Raw genomic sequence first — 16,334 nt, forward strand, 5'->3', positions numbered from 1 at the left:
GATCGGGGCCAGTGTAGATGCTCTTTTCCGGCTTTTCTAAAAGCCGGAAAAAAGCGGCGGACATTTTTATTTAAATGCCGCGGGGGATATTTAAATCCCCCGCGGATTTCCCTACGACGACTGGTGAAATTTACATGCCCCTTCCGGAAAAGGGGCCAGTGTAGACGTAACCTTTGTGTTTCTCCCTGATGTTCTCACGTCTGCTCCCAGCAGCTGCCAGGCTCTGCCTAGTGGCCTCCGGGACTAAAGGGAGGGAGTCTCAGGATGGGGCCTCAGAGAATGTGGGTTCCCTGCTTCTGAGAAAGGAAAAGAAACCTGTTCTACTCCCTGCGCTGGCTCTAGGCTGAGGTAAATCGACTCAACACACCTTGGCTGTGTCTACACTGGGCCACTTATTCCGGAAAATCAGCTGCTATTCCGGAAAAACTATTCTGCTCCCGCTCGGGCATAAGTCCTTATTATGGAACACTCTTCCGGAAAAGGGCCAGTGTAGACAGCCTACTAGTCTTTTCCGTCCACTCTACCAGCTGAGCTAGGGAACGGTGCCTGAGAAATGTTGATTTGTCCAGATTGACCCTTCTACAAGTATTAAGGCAAGTGCTACCCCAAGTGGGCAGCATCATAGATGAGGGGCAGAAGAACCCAGCAGCGCAGGGGTTGTCTCATGCAGAAAGACCCCTGAGTGAAACCTGAGCTAGATCACGCTGGCTGTGTCTACACTGGGCCACTTATTCCGGAAAATCAGCCACTTTTCCGGAATAAGCTGCGAGCTGTCTACACTGGCCCTTGAATTTCCGGAAAAGCAACAATGCTCTACTGTACAAAATCAGCCGCTATTCCGGAAAAACTATTCTGCTCCCGCTCGGGCATAAGTCCTTATTCCGGAACACTGTTCCGGAAAAGGGCCAGTGTAGACAGCCCAGTAGTCTTTTCCGGAAAAAAGCCCCGATCGCAAAAATGACGATCGGGGCTCTTTTCCGGAAAAGCGCGTCTACATTGGCCACAGACGCTTTTCTGGAAAAAGGGCTTTTCCGGAAAAGCAGCCTGCCAATGTAGACGCTCCTTTTCCGGAAAAACTGAAAAAGGAATAGTATTCCGTTTTAAGCATTTCCGGAAATTCATGCCAGTGTAGACACAGCCCTTGGTTGTGAAGCTATTGCCTTGGGCGTAGGAGCAGCACAAGTGAGAGGCTAGACCAAGGTTCACTCAAGTGGTTTATTTTTTGTGGATCTTCCCCTCCTGCAGCCTTAGAGACTCTGGAACAAAAAAGACACATGAGAAGAACCCAACTTTCTTTCCTTGGCTACGTCTACACTGGCATGAATTTCCGGAACTGCTTAAAACAGAATACTATTCCGTTTTCAGTTTTTCCGGAAAACGAGCGTCTACATTGGCAGGCTGCTTTTCTGGAAAAGCCCTTTTCCGGAAAAGCGTCCGTGGCCAATGTAGACGCGCTTTTCCGGAAAAGAGCCCCGAGCGTCATTTTTGCGATCGGGGCTTTTTTCCGGAAAAGACTACTGGGCTGTCTACACTGGCCCTTTTCCGGAACAGTGTTCCGGAATAAGGACTTATGCCCGAGCGGGAGCAGAATAGTTTTTCCGGAATAGCGGCTGATTTTGTACAGTAGAGCATTGTTGCTTTTCCGGAAATTCAAGGGCCAGTGTAGACAGCTCGCAGCTTATTCCGGAAAAGTGGCTGATTTTCCGGAATAAGTGGCCCAGTGTAGACACAGCCAGCGTGATCTAGCTCAGGTTTCACTCAGGGGTCTTTCTGCATGAGACAACCCCTGCGCTGCTGGGTTCTTCTGCCCCTCATCTATGATGCTGCCCACTTGGGGTAGCACTTGCCTTAATACTTGTAGAAGGGTCAATCTGGACAAATCAACATTTCTCAGGCACCGTTCCCTAGCTCAGCTGGTAGAGTGGACGGCTGGAGCGTTTGCTTGTCAAGTCACTCTTAGGTTGCTCGTTGGACTCCTGCTTGAAGACGAGAGCCTTTTCCCTAGAGCCCAGTCTGAGCACAAGGTGGTTGCCTTGGGTCCATGTTTTCAGAGCCTTGAACTGACAATAAGATTGTGGGTACCAGCTGCCAATCACATTTCCTGGGCTGCACAGGCCTTGAGACCCTGGAGGGAAATGGGGAATGGCTGCACTTTGGAATTCAGAGATGTTGTCTGCAACCATCGTTTAGCACGGTTTTAGAGACACTTTTCATTTTTCAGAAGAGGCTTTTCCGACATTTGGCCCATCTACAGAGTCTTGTGCCTGTCCCAGGGAGGCTCCTTGCAGTCCAGGAGAAGAAGGGGGCTCTGGGTGGAAGGAAAACAAGCAACGCTGGTCCCAGGGGGCAGGAGCCAGAACTCCAGTTCAGCCTAATTGAGTCACTGCTGGGTCATGTAGGTGCCACGGTGTAAGGGGCAGCTTGCAGGCCTCTGAATCCTGCAAGCTGAGTTCAAATCTCAGTGGGACGGCTGGGCTTATTGCTGCAAAACCCTCCCACTTCATGTGCTTTGGCTTCTTTATCTGCAGGCTCCCCAGAGAGAATTTCGTGTCTATGCTGTGGTCTGTCTGGCTCAGCGGGTGGGTGAGATGGGCTGGGCCCTGGAACTTACAAACTGGCCGGAGCTTGCTGCTTCCCCGATACCCTCCTGTGTGGTCCCAGCAGCTGCCAGGCTCTGGCTCTTGCCCCCCTGGCACTAACAGGTGCCTCCATCTAAATTCTCTTTTAAATTGGTCTCTATGGGCCCTCTCAGGGCATTTTTCTCCTCAGCAGCACACAAGAGAGAAGCTGTCACCAGTGGCCCTACAGAGCAAAATGAGCTTTGCCTGACCCCTCAGCCTGACTCCCTACTTGGCCCCATTCCCGCCTCCCTTCCTGGGCTGACCCAGTGGCCGAAAGGGGCTGTGGCTGCTGCCGACAGGGAAGAAACTGGGAGGCAAGGTGCTGGCCACCAGCCACCTTGACCAAGCCTCAAACCAGCTGGACTAGCCAGCCCACGTCACAGTGAGTCGCTAGTGGTCTTATCAGAGAAGAGCCATTGGCAGCTGCAGAGACAGCCCTGCAGCTGCCGGAGGCGCCTTTCTGAAAGGGCCATTTGTGAGTTGGGGGTCTGATAGGTCAGCTAGATCAGTTGGTTAGAGTGTTGGCTACAGAGATGCTTGCTGTAGAGACGGCCCCTCCCTGAGACACCAGCCGCCTGTCTCTCATTGTGTCATATGCCCCTTGGGGAGTCTGCTTGCTCAGGGCTCCAGGAGCCTCCCACTCCTGTAGGGAATGACACAGCCCTGTTCCCTCGCCCAGAGCCACTCCCAGCCCGTGTGAAACAGGAGGGCTCATTGAACATCTGACACAGCACAGGGACCCAGGCAGGCAGCAGGGGCTGCGGGTGAGGAGTGAGGGCACCAGAGGGGGCAGAGAAACAAGTAGCACCAAGACTCTTGCCACCAGGGTCTGGCCACCCGACTCCTTGCCCAGGCTGCTGGGCCCCCGACCACTTCAGCTGCCAGGTCAGCCCGGGAGCTAAGGCAGGAAGGAGCAAGTCAAACTGTAGGGGGCAGGAAACACCAGTCTCGCCTTCCTGGGGCATCATGTTTGTGACACGGCTGCCAAACATCCTGGACAGTTAATAATGAGCCAGACGGGTTTGTTGGCAGCTCAGTGTGTGGAGCCTTAGATGAAACATTTAAAGGTCCCTGGCTCAATCCCAGGCTTTGCCATGTCTCTCGGTGCAGCAGGGCCCTCTGCTCCCCTTATCATGCTCGTGCCCTGTGACATCCCCTCATCCATCTTTGCAGCAGCCCATCTTTGCTTCTAAACCTCCCTCAGAGTGGCTGCTTCTGCTTCCTTGGCTAAAGTCCCTCCCCCTGTGCGTGTGGCTGGCAGGGATTGCTAGAGGGATCCATTTACATGTAGCTTCACTGAAACCCCCCTCACTGGCCTGCGCCCAGGTCAGTCCATGTGTGTTAAAGGGCCTCAGGGAGCACGGAGCAGAGGGATCCCCTTGACACACACACACAGTCCCAGCCCCAAGCCTCCCCCATATCCCAGATCCTGTGCCCTGACTTCTCTACCCTCCCACATCCTCACCCCTGCCCTGAGCCCCCCCCCACTCTCACACACTCCCCAAATCCCTGCCTTGAGCCTCCCACACTCCACATTTTAATTTCTTACAGGTACTGTCCTATCACAACCCCTCCCCCAACTTCCTGCCTTGAGCCTCCCCCTCCCTCCTGCCCAGCCCAAGGGGTGGTGCCCAATAGAACAGGCCCTGTAAGAAATGTGTCACTTTCACCCCTGGGAGCAGCTCAGCCAGGCAAAGGGGCTGCCTGGGGCAGGACATTAGCCCTGGAGGGCAGGGGTGGGTGTGGCAGTGACATCACAAGGGCCTTTTGCAGCCCCTCAGCTTATTGGCTAAAGGAGGTTGGGAGGTGATGACCTCACAGAGAGTGCATGACAATGGCCAGGTGGGACAGGCTGCAGGGCAGGGGCCATCTCAGAGACCCCCCCCCCCGCCCCCATGGCTTTGCTATAGGGAGTCTCCTTGAGAGTTGCCCTTGAGGCCTTTCTGGAGCCTTCTCCTTTCCCACGACTAACTGACCTAGAAGGCCGACGTCTCTGTGGAGAAGGGAAGAGCTTCCAAGAAGACCATTGTGCATGTAGCAGGGGAATTAGCTCAAGTGGTAGAGCACTCGCTTCGCATGTGAGAGGTAGTGGGATCGATGCCCACGTTCTCCAGTGAAATTTCCAATTTTTCTTTTTACCAGCAGATCCAGCCAGGGGGCTAAGTGGCTCCAGTAGCCCCCCCCCCCCCCCAGCCCCGGTCCCCACTTCCTACTTGCTCTCCCCAAAAGCCAGCCACGTTGGGGCAGAGAGCTGCTGGACACCAGCCCTCCTGGGCCAGACAGTGGCAGAAGCACTGGAGACAGGTTGCAGGTGGGGCAGAATTAGCTCCATTGGAAAAGTGCTGCCTTTTTCGCATGAGAGGTAGCAGGATTCACTCCCATCTTCTCCCACCGGCTCGCTGGTGCTGAGGGGCCAGCCCCTTTCCTGCTGCCCTAACTCTTATTCCCACAATGCGCTTTGTGCAGGGGCCGCTGGTCTTTCTGCCAAGGTGCGTGGCTGGGAGCCAGGACTCAGGACCCTTCCTAAAATATACAAATCCCTGCCCCCCCATGACCCTCTGTTTCACTCACACTGTCTGGCTGCTGCCCACATGGAGCTCAGGGGCCAGGTGGGTGACTTGCCTTGCAGCTGTGACAGCATCAGACCGCTGCCACCCGCCTGCTCAGTGTGGAGACCAAGCCCAAGGGTGGCACCTGGGATGTGAGTTACACAAAAGCCTCTTGTCTCTTGTTCCTCGTCCAGTTCCCAACATTGGCTGCAGATGTGTAGCTCAGTGGTAAAGTGTTTGACTGCAGATCAAGTGGTCCTTGGTTCAAATCCAAGTGCCCCCTTAGAAAATTTCCTTCTAGTTGAAATATTTTCCTTTCCAGTTCCATCACAATGTAGCTTTACATTGCTTGAGGTTCTTGACATTAATAAGAACCCTTAATGCAGAGCTACTCAAGTTTGGAAGCCCTGGTGGCCACAATGAATGGCATTTCACCAGGATGGATAGGGCAGGTGTCCTGAGCTGGTGTATTCTAGAAGCTGGGAATGGGTGACGGGAGGGATCACTTAACAAATGTCTGTCCGGAGGATTCCCACTGGGCAATGAGATTGGCTGCTGTTGTGAGACAGGATCCTGGGCTAGTTGGGCAACTGGCATGGCCCAGTCTGGCTGCTTTGATGTTCTGTTTGGTTTCTGTTCTTGTCCCCTCTGGGCAATGGAAAATGGACCCATGTCCTGAAGGGGACAGAAAGTGGCCTGTGAAAGGCTAGTGTAGGTAAGGAAAGAGCCTTGTTCATGTGTCCCTGATGGTCTAGTGGTTAGGATTCAGCACTTTCACTGCTGAGGCCTGCGTTCAACTCCCAGTCAGGGAAACCAGTTTCACCTGACATCTGCCAAGTCATTTATCTTATCTCATTGTAACAGCAGCTGTGACCCAAGAGGTTCACTCAGGGCCCCTTTCCCACCTCTCCCTCACTGCCAAGACAGCACCTGCCATTTTCACAAGCTCTTCAGAAGGGGCAGAGCTGGTGACTCAAACTGCCCCTCCCCTCTCCCATGCAGGCAGCCCTGCAGGAAGCTCCGTGGCACACACAGCACTAGCCCAGCGCAGTGTCAGGTCGGCACAAGATCCATTGGTTCAGTTTGGGTGTTGAAGGAGACAACCCAGAACTGGCTCCAGCCCCCACTCAGTAACCTGGGGAAATGAGCCACCAGGCCTGGGCCCCTCGGAGAGGCAACGATTCCCCACTGGCCAGGGCAGAGCCTCCCTCTGACACAGTCATGGAGCCTTCTCCCCCTGGGCCTGCCTCCCCCTTCACTCAGCTCTCACTGCTCGGTGCTGCCAGGGAGGGGCCTCACTGCCAGAGCCGCCTGGGCAGGTTCCTGCCACAGAGAGACGCCCCAGAGCAGGACGGATGCTCAGACCGACACTGAGTGTTGCTCAGCGCTGGGGTGAGACAGGGAAGGACAAAAGGGTCTAACGGTGCCTGCAGCCTTTCAGAACAGGCCCCGGCCCCACCCCAAGTACCAACCCTGCTCAGGATCCCCAAGGGCACTGACACAGACTCCCTGGCACAGGACAATCCCAGGCCTCGGTTCTGCCGGCCAGAGTTTTCCTCTCTTCTGTTTCCTGTCAGCTCCCTGTAAAACACCTCACAACAGTAGATGAGGGTGAGTGGGGATAAACCCAGCTTTGCTGTAGAGCGGCTGTTAGGTGGGGAAAGAGAGGTGCTCCCTTTGCCTCCCGAGCAACTCACACATGTAAGAAAACTTTGGTTGAATATCTTCACACAGCTGTCAGGATGGCCGAGTGGTCTAAGGCGCCAGACTCAAGGTTATCTTTCCCTCAGTTGGGTGTTCTGGTCTCTGAATGGAGGCGTGGGTTCAAATCCCACTCCTGACATGTCTTCCTCTTTATATCTAGAGAAGTGACCTCATTTCAATGACTCCCCTGACATTGCAGGATCCCTTGCTCAGCATTTCTCTCAGGCTGCATCTACACAGCATCGTTCCTTGGGAATAACGGCCATTACACTGCAATGACAATGGGAGCGTCTACACAGAAATTCCATTATTCCGACTTCTGTAACGCTCCATCCAGACCAGTGGCCTGAGGAGCCAGGAGGTTTCCAGGCTGCAGACAGACAAGCCCACAGGCAAAGACAAAGTGGAGTCGTTGGGACTTCAGCCCAGCAGGGTCTCTGTGTGGCTCCCAGACCTTTTGTTTCCCGTTTCCAGGGGCAAACATTCAGCAACACTCACAGGCCCCACACGAGGGGGCTGGTTTGATGCTTCACCCCACGGCCCAGCAACGAGCCCCCAAACTTCCCCTGTTCTACGAGCCCGGTTTGCTGTGTGAATTTTGTGTGGCAGGTGATGTCAGGCCTGGGCATTGGGATTATCTGCCAGTTCCCCTGGCCCTGGGGCTTTGCTGTCTTCACATCTGTGGTGGCCAAGTGGTCAAGGTGTTGGACTAGAAATCCAATAGGGTTTCCCTGAAAAAGTTCTGAGCCTGCTCATAGCGAGGCCTGTGCTTTGGTCACTCCCCCTGCTAGTGTAACTCTTCTGCCAGGTAGTGCTGGCAGCAGCCAGGGCTGGGTTCGATGTCTAGGGGTTTCTCTTCATTCATCTCACACAAAAGTGGCTTGATCCCCCACCCAGCAGCCTGGGAAATCCACCACCCCCCGTCCGAGTACCTTGGGGAGGCGATGCTTCCCCACTTGCCAGCACAGAGTCTGAATGTAGAAAAGAAACTCTTAATGAAAGAGGGTGAGAAGTAACGTGGCATTCGCCTGGGAAAATACCACAAGCAGGGTTCAGAACCAACCCACAAATAAGTCTCGGCTCAAGTGGCTTGAGCAATGTCCTTTGCCAGCAATGTAAGACCAGCAATGTACGTGTCCCATTCACATGCCCAAACTTTCTCTGTACCTCACTCCCAGTTGCTGCCCTTGCTCAGGGCAGATAAGAGCTCAGGTGTGATTTTCAGAGTTCACCTCCCACTCTTGGAGGGAGTGGGCATAGGAGGCATCTCACCCTCTCCCCATGAGGAATAAACCCTCTTGTGCAAGAGCTCTTGCACAAGAAGGTAGTATGAATGGGCAACAGGGTTTTTTTCATGCAAGAAACCCCTATGGCTAAAATGGCCATCAGAGCTTTCCAGCACAAGAGAACGTGCACACTGCCATGGACATTCTTGCCCAAAAGCACATGGCAGTGTGGACGTGCTCTTGCACAAGATGTTTTGCGCAAGAGCTCCTGCACAAAACAGTTCTTGTGTAAGAAGCCTGCAGGGTAGATGTAACCAATGGGTGTTTGGGTTTGTTACCAGCACTGAGCTTTGTACAACAGCCCAGGGAACATTGTGAAAAGCCAAAACCTTCCTACCCTGGGTGTCCCCGGCCAGCCAGCGAGTGGCACAAAGGTTCCTGGCAGTGCTGGCTTTGGGTAGTTTGAAACAAACCTCACCAGCTCAGGTGAGATAGCTGAGTGGTTAAGGTGATAGACTGCTAATCCATTGTGCTCTGCATGCAGGGGTTCCAATCCTAGTCTCATCGGGTGTTAGCAGCCTTCTCTTTAGCCTCTCCCAGATCTCTCTTCAGTTCAGTGCTAGTCCCTCCTGTGCCCCTGCCTGCCCCAGCCCCTCCCACTGCAGCCTGGGGAAAGGGGAAATCGCCACAGAGACACTCCCAGCTAGGACCCTCAATCCCTTCTGCCCTCAAGGGGAAACCTCACAAAGGAGATTCCAGGCAGCCAGGCCAGGGGGGTCTCTGAGATCCTGCAGCCTGTCCCTCCTGGCTGTTGCATGGACCCTCTGTGAGGTCACTGCCTCCCAGCCAATGAGCTGAGGTGCTGAAAAAGTTCCTTGTGATGTCACTGCTGCCATGCAGGCTCATGGCCAGCCCCTTGGCATGTGTGAGCTGCTCCACCTCTGCCCCCTCACTCAGGGCTGGTTCTGGGGCTCACACAGGGAACATCAGAGGCTGCTCAGGGGGCCACATGCCCCCAAGGTCACCTTTTAAATGTCAGGGCAAGCCAGGATCTATCCCGTCCCTTCCCCAAGACCCCACCCCTTTGCTGAGCCCCTGCCCTCCCCAAACCTTTCCATGGACTCTTGGTTACTAATGGACACTTGCCACTAATGACATAATTACACCTCAGCCATTTTGCTAGGGCTGCAGCTGGGGAGAAAAGTTTAATTTAAATAAACAGATTAAGCGTTTGAACTGTCTCATGTTAGTTGATCAAACTTCATTTTAAATAAAGGAAAACATTGCGGCCAGCACAAAAGGTTTCGGTGCCGCACCCCTAGAGACTCTGCAACAAAGAAGACACATGAGAAGAACCCAACTTTCTGCCCCTCCCAGATCAGCAATGTCATCTACTTGGGGGAGAAGTTGCCCTGGACAAAGTAAGAATTTTCAGGCACCCTTTGATAGCTCAGGTGGCAAACCAGAGGACTGTAGTGTGTGTTTGGCAAGTGATCTTTAGGTTGCTGGTTCAACTCTAGCTTGAAGGAACCTTTCTTTTCCCTCCAGGGTGGCCTTAGCAGAAAGCAACCAAGGTGGTTACCTTGGGTCCATGTCTTCAGAGCCCTGCACTTCAATTGACAAAATGATTGTGGGAAGGAGCTCCCAATCACATTTCTTGGGCTGCGAAGGTTTTGTCCACACACAAAAGTTCTTTTGGAACAATGGCCGTTATTCCACAATAACAATGCAAGAGTCTGCACCGGAACCGGCAGTTTCCCACCACGTCTCACTTAAGAAGAGGCAACTTGTTCCCCTTCCTCTCACCTCACGTCTCCCTTGTCTCTGTTCCCTTCAAAGGTCTCCTCTGCCTCAGGACCTGCCTCCTCAGGGCGCTGCCCCTCTGCCACTGGGCTGGGAGCCGGAGACTCCACAGTCTCTGCGGTTGGGCTGAGAAGTCTCACTGGGACTCGTCTGTTGATGGCGTTAGTCAGCCCGATGGCCAGCCGGATCCATTCTGTAGCGCTGCCCGAGAGGGAGCTTTCCCAAGCTCCATTGGTATTTCCTGGGGCTTTGTGTAGGGTATTGGGCTTGGCCATCTTCTATTTTGGAAATGCCTCTTCCTTGGAAAGCAGCTCCCAGGAGTTCATGGAACTTCTTCTTCTCAGCTTGGGAAAGGGACAAGCAAGGGGTGACGGGACAGGGGTTTATGTGATGATGACAGGGGTGCCGAAAGCAAATAAGAAATTATTTTGTTGCCTACTTAAGAACCAGGGTGACAGAATGAAACTGGTAAGTAACCGAGTTAAAAAGGAAGCATTTTTGTGCTCAGTGGAACTCCTTGCCAGAGGATGTTGCAAAGGTGAAATCTACAAGGTGTAAGATCCACGTCTCCAAACCCCACCAGGCAAACTGTCCCATGGGCTTCGCCCACACCATGCTCAGGGCCCGGGGATTTTCTGTCAGTTTGCCAGACCAAATAACTAGCTCCCCGCCCACCCTGCTCTGGAATCCCTGCCTCTCATGGGCCTTCTCATCCTTAGGCTCCTCTTTGTCTCCAGACAGACCTTGCTCTGCTACAGCCACCTCCCTCTGGCTGTCACTCCTGGGCCTTCTGGAGCAAAATGTTCCCCTTCATTCTGACTTTGGATACCTGGGCTTTTAGCACTCACACCAGCATTGGCTAGTGAGGGGCCTGAACAGGTTCTGTGGAGCAAGGGAGAGAGCCACTTGGGAGCATCCTTGCCAACTGTCTCACAGAGCAGAAGGTGGTAAGCTCTTTGGCAGTGAGAGAAAACTGTCACCCCAGGTGGGACTTGAACCCACAATCCCTGGCTTAGGAGGCCAGTGCCTTATCCATTAGGCCACTGGGGCACACAGAAGGCAACCCCAGAGTCAGAAATTCACCCTTCTAAATGGCCCTTTTTCAACTTTTTGCTCCTGATGAAACCCCTTTGAAGAAGTCAGATACACAGGAAGGGCTGATCACACCCCTCTGAAAATCAGCTTTCCATGGGTATCTGTAGCTGGCTCCGAGTCATGGGCCTTGACGTCTCGTCTCCCTCCCGAAACCAGGGAAGTGTCTCATCAGGGAGCCGCGCTGGTGCTCACACTGCTCCTGGGGAAGGGAGCGGGTCCCACAGTGGCTGGGGCTGGGTGGGGAATGGCTGGTTGTTACTGAAGGGGAAGGATAAAACACAGCTATATTGCCGAGGGCGCGGGAGGCCGGCCTGGTGACGCCCTGGGGGAGCTCTGCAATGTGATCCTGGCTCCCAAGGCAGCAAGTGCAGAATCTCCCTCGGCAAGCGCAAGAGGCTCCGAGTGGCCTGGTCTGAATTGGGCTGGACGGCCCCACTGCGGGAGTGTCTGAGCCAGACACTAGAGTTACAGGCACGTCTCTCGCACCCAGAGAGGTCCTGTCACAAGCTCCCTGCCACTCCCATCATGCAACAGGGGCAGGTCCAGCCTGTTCTGTGAAAGCTGCTCTGGAAATCAGAGAGCAGCTAAGAGCGACTGCAGTGGGATTCAAACCCAGAACTGTTGAATGATTGGCCTAACGCACACCAAGCACCACTGCTTAGACACCCAACATGCTTTCTGCTATGCCACGGAGCCCCAAACTTGTGGGCTCTGGAACAAGGTGAGTGGGGCAAGCAAGTCTTTTGCAAGCAGCAGAATTAGCTCAAGTGGTAGAGTGCTTGCTTAGCATATGAGTGGCAGTGGGGTTGATACCCATGTTCTCCAAATGCAGCTCAGTTCTTATGCCTTATTTTAAGTGTTAGGGTCTCAGTGGCCCCCTCCCTCTTCCTACCTGCTTTCCCAAAAGAGACAGACCTGGCTCCCCTTTCTTTTCCCCCAGCAATTGCCATGTTGCAAAGCAGAGAGTGGTGATATCCAGCTCCACAAGGCATCAGGCTCTGTGGTGCAATGGAAAGCATGTTGAACTTTTAAGCTGTAGTGAATAATATGAGCCTAGCTAGTTATTCAAAAGTTGTGGGTTCAAGTTCCATGAGTGTCACTTTAGCTCATTTCCAGGGCACCTTTTACAGGCCAGGCAATCCTTAGGCTGACATGGGGGTGGGCTTGAGTCCAGATAGTTCCCAGCAGACCCCAGTGAGGGCGGAGGGAAGGGCTGGTCCTTGGGGCTGAGGCTGGGGGTGGTTCTGAAAGGCTGCAGGTGCCGTTAGACCATTTTGTCCTTCCCTGTCTCCTACCACTGCTGTGCAACACTCAGGCTGTGTCTACACTGCACGGCTCTTCTGGAAAAACCTACGCAAATTTTGAAACTCAATTTGTGCAGCTTTTTCTTCTGCTTTTTTTGGAAGAGGCTTTTCTGACATTTGGCCTGTGGACACTGGGCAAGTCACACAAGGGAGGCAGCAGGCAGAGCCGGCCCAATGCACCAGCCTCCCAGGGCAGGGGAGGCCAAGCCACAAGCCTCCAGCAGCTGCCTGGCCTGATTCATCTCCCTTCCCCAGGCTGGCACCAAGGGGCATTCTCAGCTGATGTCACCCCACTCTGTCACGTGGGAGTTGGGCTCATCAACAGGTTGGTCAGCAGCAGCTGCACGTACCTGGGCACCCAGGGGAGCAGCAATAAGAGCAGAACCTGTGTTTCAAATCAGGGACCTTTTGCATGTTTGGCAACTGTGATAACCACAGAAACAGAAACACTCTTTGGCCCTGGTGGAACTTGGCTGACTATTCTGTTCCTAGCTCTTTCTAACACCCTGCTCTGCAGGGGAGGGGAATGCACCTTGTGAACACTCCACCTCTTGTTCTCAGGGAAGTGACTCACCAGAGCTGCCAGCTCCTCATTTCCTCACCAGCCCCTTGAGATTTGTAGCTCAAAGCTGGAGCTGCTGTGGCAGGAGGTGAAGCTACAGAAGCTGACAGGGACAATCAGCGGGCGGAGGGTTATTTTTTCTCCTCCCTGGGCTGATGTGGCTAGAACTGAGGAGAAGAAAATCCTCTTCCCTTCTCCTCAGAAGATGGAAATGGCAGTTGGTTCTCTCTCTGGATCTACTAAAGCTGGACCCCAGGACTAGACTTTTTCTTTCTAAAGCCCTGGTGAAAGCTGAGAGCCAATTGCTTACAGACTGAGAATGTGAGTTGAAGAAGAGCATCGCCCAGCATGGGGCTTGAACTCATGACCCTGAGATTAAGAGTCTCACACTCTACCAACTGAGCTAGCAAAGATGTATGCAACAAACCTTCTCACACCCCCATCACAGCATAGAACAAGCCAAGTGTTCTCCACTGCCTGACTCAAGGCTCTTTCTTGCCCCTAATGTGGGGTTCTGCTCTGTGAGGAGGTTTAAGCTCAAATCCCCCTCCTGACACACCCACTTCTTTCCCCACAAGGAACGGCTCCATTTCCATCTCTCCTGTGACAGGAGAAGGGGCCGGTTTCAGGATTTCTTTTAGTGCAGCAGCAAGGGAAGATGGAGGGAATTCAAGTCCCTTTGCAAGCTTTGTTCTCATGGCACCAAGTGTGACAGGAGGGGTGTGAGCTGGGGATCCTGCCCCCCAGAAGGGGCATTTGGTTGCACCCAGGGGCAGCAAGAATTCAGGCCCTCAGGCCAATGTTTGGGGACAACGTGTGAGCCCTTCCATGAGCATTTTCTCCTCCCACTGGGGAAGGCAGCTGGGCAGGACCAGACTGCAGCCCACGTCCCTTTCAGCCCCAGGTGCAGGAGGTAACAGAGAGGGAAGGAAAGTCCATGGCCAGAGCCTCCTCCCAGCAGTCTGGCCCTGCGCAGAGTCTGTGCATGATGGAGCCTCTCCCAGCAGCATTCTGGCCTGTTCTCTGCAAAATGCTCAGCTGTTTCATTTTCTGCAGGAACGAGTGGGATCCATGCACCCTGTTCCCCAGTAACAAGTGTGTGTCCTCTCCCCCCTTTCCATAGACACAGTAGGCCAGGGGGCTAAGCACAGTAGGCCAGGGAGCTAACACCCTTCCTGTTTGACCTCCTATGAAGTTGTGGTGAAAAGCGACTGGGCCCCAGCCCTCCTGGGCCTGGCCGTGGCAGAAGCACTGACTGGAGACAGGTTGCAGGTGGAGCAGAATTAGCTTAACTGGAAAAGTGTAGCTGGCCCAGGGATCTGGAGCAAGAGCTGTCCTCGTGTTTTTTGCTGTAAAACGTTGCTTCTTGGCTGTTTGGCTAAGACTGAGTGATTCCTGCGTCTCAGAGAGGATGAAAAGCAGTGAGAGGGAGACCTTGGCTGCAGGATCCACTTGTGCCCATTTTCCGAGGGCAAAGTAGAACCTTGCTGCTTCCTCCCCACATCGCATTGGCTGGGAATTAAAGCCAGATCAGCTTGTTGGAAAGCAGCTATGTTCACCACTACACGACCAATGCATGCGGCTGCAGCTTGTGGGAAAATTAGGGAGGTGGGAAAGTGGCTGCTCTGCATCACCCGGGGATCCGGCCCAAGAGCTGTCCTCATGTTTTTTGCCGTAAAGCGTTGCTTCTTGGCCATTTGGCTAAGCCTGAGCATTTCCTGCCTCTCAGAGAGCCATGTCACAGGCACAAGCCCCCTCTGGCCCTCCAGGGACACGTCCCAGGACCAAGAAAAGAGCAGCAAACGCCAGGCACTGTCAAGGTCTGGGCCACAGATAAAGTCCCTCTTGGAGCTGTGGTCGAAGGAGGAGTCTCTGCAGGCCCTGCAGTGCAGGTGGTGGAATGTGGACATTTATGGCCCAGTGGCTGATGGCCATATATGCGAGGTACCACCTGCTCCTGCAGACAGTGCTGCCAGGGGCTAAGTTCCCAACACTGGGCTGAACCATACAACCACTGCCGGGTGTAACGCAGTGGTAGTGTTTGAGTGCCGATTGTAGAGGTCCTTGGTCCAATGTCAAGTGCCCCCTTAATAAGTTGATTATCCTAAGTGAAACATTTGCACCTCCAGGTGTGTCAGTCATGGATTTCTATTGCACAGGGATTCTTAAAATGTCAGCAAACCCCTTGTGTGTTCTTGTGCCAATGCACATAAACCAGGCAGACGGGTCCCTCAACTGAAACAAGTTCAAACCTGCTGGGTGTCTGGTTTCTATTCCCATCAGTTGAGCAAGGCTGAGATCTGAATGCCCATTGGCTGTTCTGTACAGAAGAACAAGAACCACGTCCAGCTGGAGAGAAATTGCTGTGATCAATCTTCTGGAACTTGATTCAGCCAGTCTAACTAAGGGTACGTCTAGACTACCGTGTTTTGTCGACGGAAGTTTTGTCGACAGATACTGACAAAGAGCGTTCAGACACATTGAGTTCTGTCGACAAAGCAAGCTGCTTTGTCGACAGAACTCCGTAGTCTGGACGCAGTGTTACAGGCAATAACACCTTCTGTCGACAGAGTTCTGTCAACAGAAGGTGTTATGCCTCGTAAAATAAGGTATACCAGTGTCGACAAAACTGCTGAGTTCTGTCGACGTTATGTCGACAGAACTCAGCGGTAGTGTAGACACTGATATAGTTTTGTTGACAAAAGTCCACTTTTGTCGACAAAACTAGGTAATCTAGACACACCCTAAGACCCACTAAATCAAACCCAGAGGGCACTCCCACCAGCATCCTTCAGTTCTGCTCTTTGCTCCCTTTGGCTTCCTGCTGTGGGGACATGGCCAAGCTCAGCTGAAGGAAGCCGACTCCAGGTACATATTGAGGATGGTAGGAAAAGCAGGCACATTGGTCAGGCACCACTGGTTTCAAACACACTCAGCCTCACCTACAGCTGGGAGGCAGTTTGCAGTGAGCTGAAAAGAAACTGACTGTCAGAACCAAGGCTCAGGATATTTCTGGTTCCAGATGTGCAAACAGCTGGCAGCCAAGCTTGTTGCCATTGTTAGGAGTGTGACCAAAACACAGGCCTTACTGTGAGCAGGATTCATGCCTGCACAATGAAACACTTTTGGATTTCTAAGCCAACTGCTTAACCACTTGACCATCATTACTACAGGAAAGCTTCACCTATATTTATCTGTGAACAAAAAAAATGTTACTTGATCTTTGGCCAACTCAGATGGCTACAGGGCAAAGGAATTCTCTCTTAATTCTGTGCCCTCAGGAAGGGACCAACCTAAAGGAGGCTGGGCCCCCACCTGGGGTCTCCAACCCAAACTGTGAGACCCAAGGGCTTACAATCCAGACGATCAGTGTTTGCTGCACTTTTCCCTCCCCTGAGCAATGCTAAATCTCAAGGCCAACTCCACAGTCCCAGCGGCTGGGAGAGATGTGCATGTTAGAGCCTCTGCCC

At 53.3% G+C, this 16,334-nt stretch overlaps 3 non-coding genes across 3 annotated transcripts; 2 read left to right on the forward strand and 1 right to left on the reverse strand.

Annotated features, from left to right (window-relative positions):
• The first annotated feature begins 5,910 nt into the window (after positions 1–5,910).
• On the forward strand, positions 5,911–5,982 carry TRNAE-CUC (transfer RNA glutamic acid (anticodon CUC)). The gene has a single exon. It is a non-coding gene; the product is annotated as a tRNA-Glu (tRNA).
• A 924-nt stretch (positions 5,983–6,906) lies between these two features.
• On the forward strand, positions 6,907–7,013 carry TRNAL-CAA (transfer RNA leucine (anticodon CAA)). The gene is made up of 2 exons: positions 6,907–6,944; positions 6,968–7,013. It is a non-coding gene; the product is annotated as a tRNA-Leu (tRNA).
• A 3,867-nt stretch (positions 7,014–10,880) lies between these two features.
• On the reverse strand, positions 10,881–10,953 carry TRNAR-CCU (transfer RNA arginine (anticodon CCU)). Its single transcript has one exon. It is a non-coding gene; the product is annotated as a tRNA-Arg (tRNA).
• Between the last annotated feature and the right edge of the window lie 5,381 nt (positions 10,954–16,334).

The sequence above is a fragment of the Pelodiscus sinensis genome, chromosome 19 (genome assembly GCF_052426305.1).
Source record: "Pelodiscus sinensis isolate ZL-2025 chromosome 19, ASM5242630v1, whole genome shotgun sequence".
Lineage (NCBI taxonomy): Eukaryota > Metazoa > Chordata > Testudines > Trionychidae > Pelodiscus > Pelodiscus sinensis.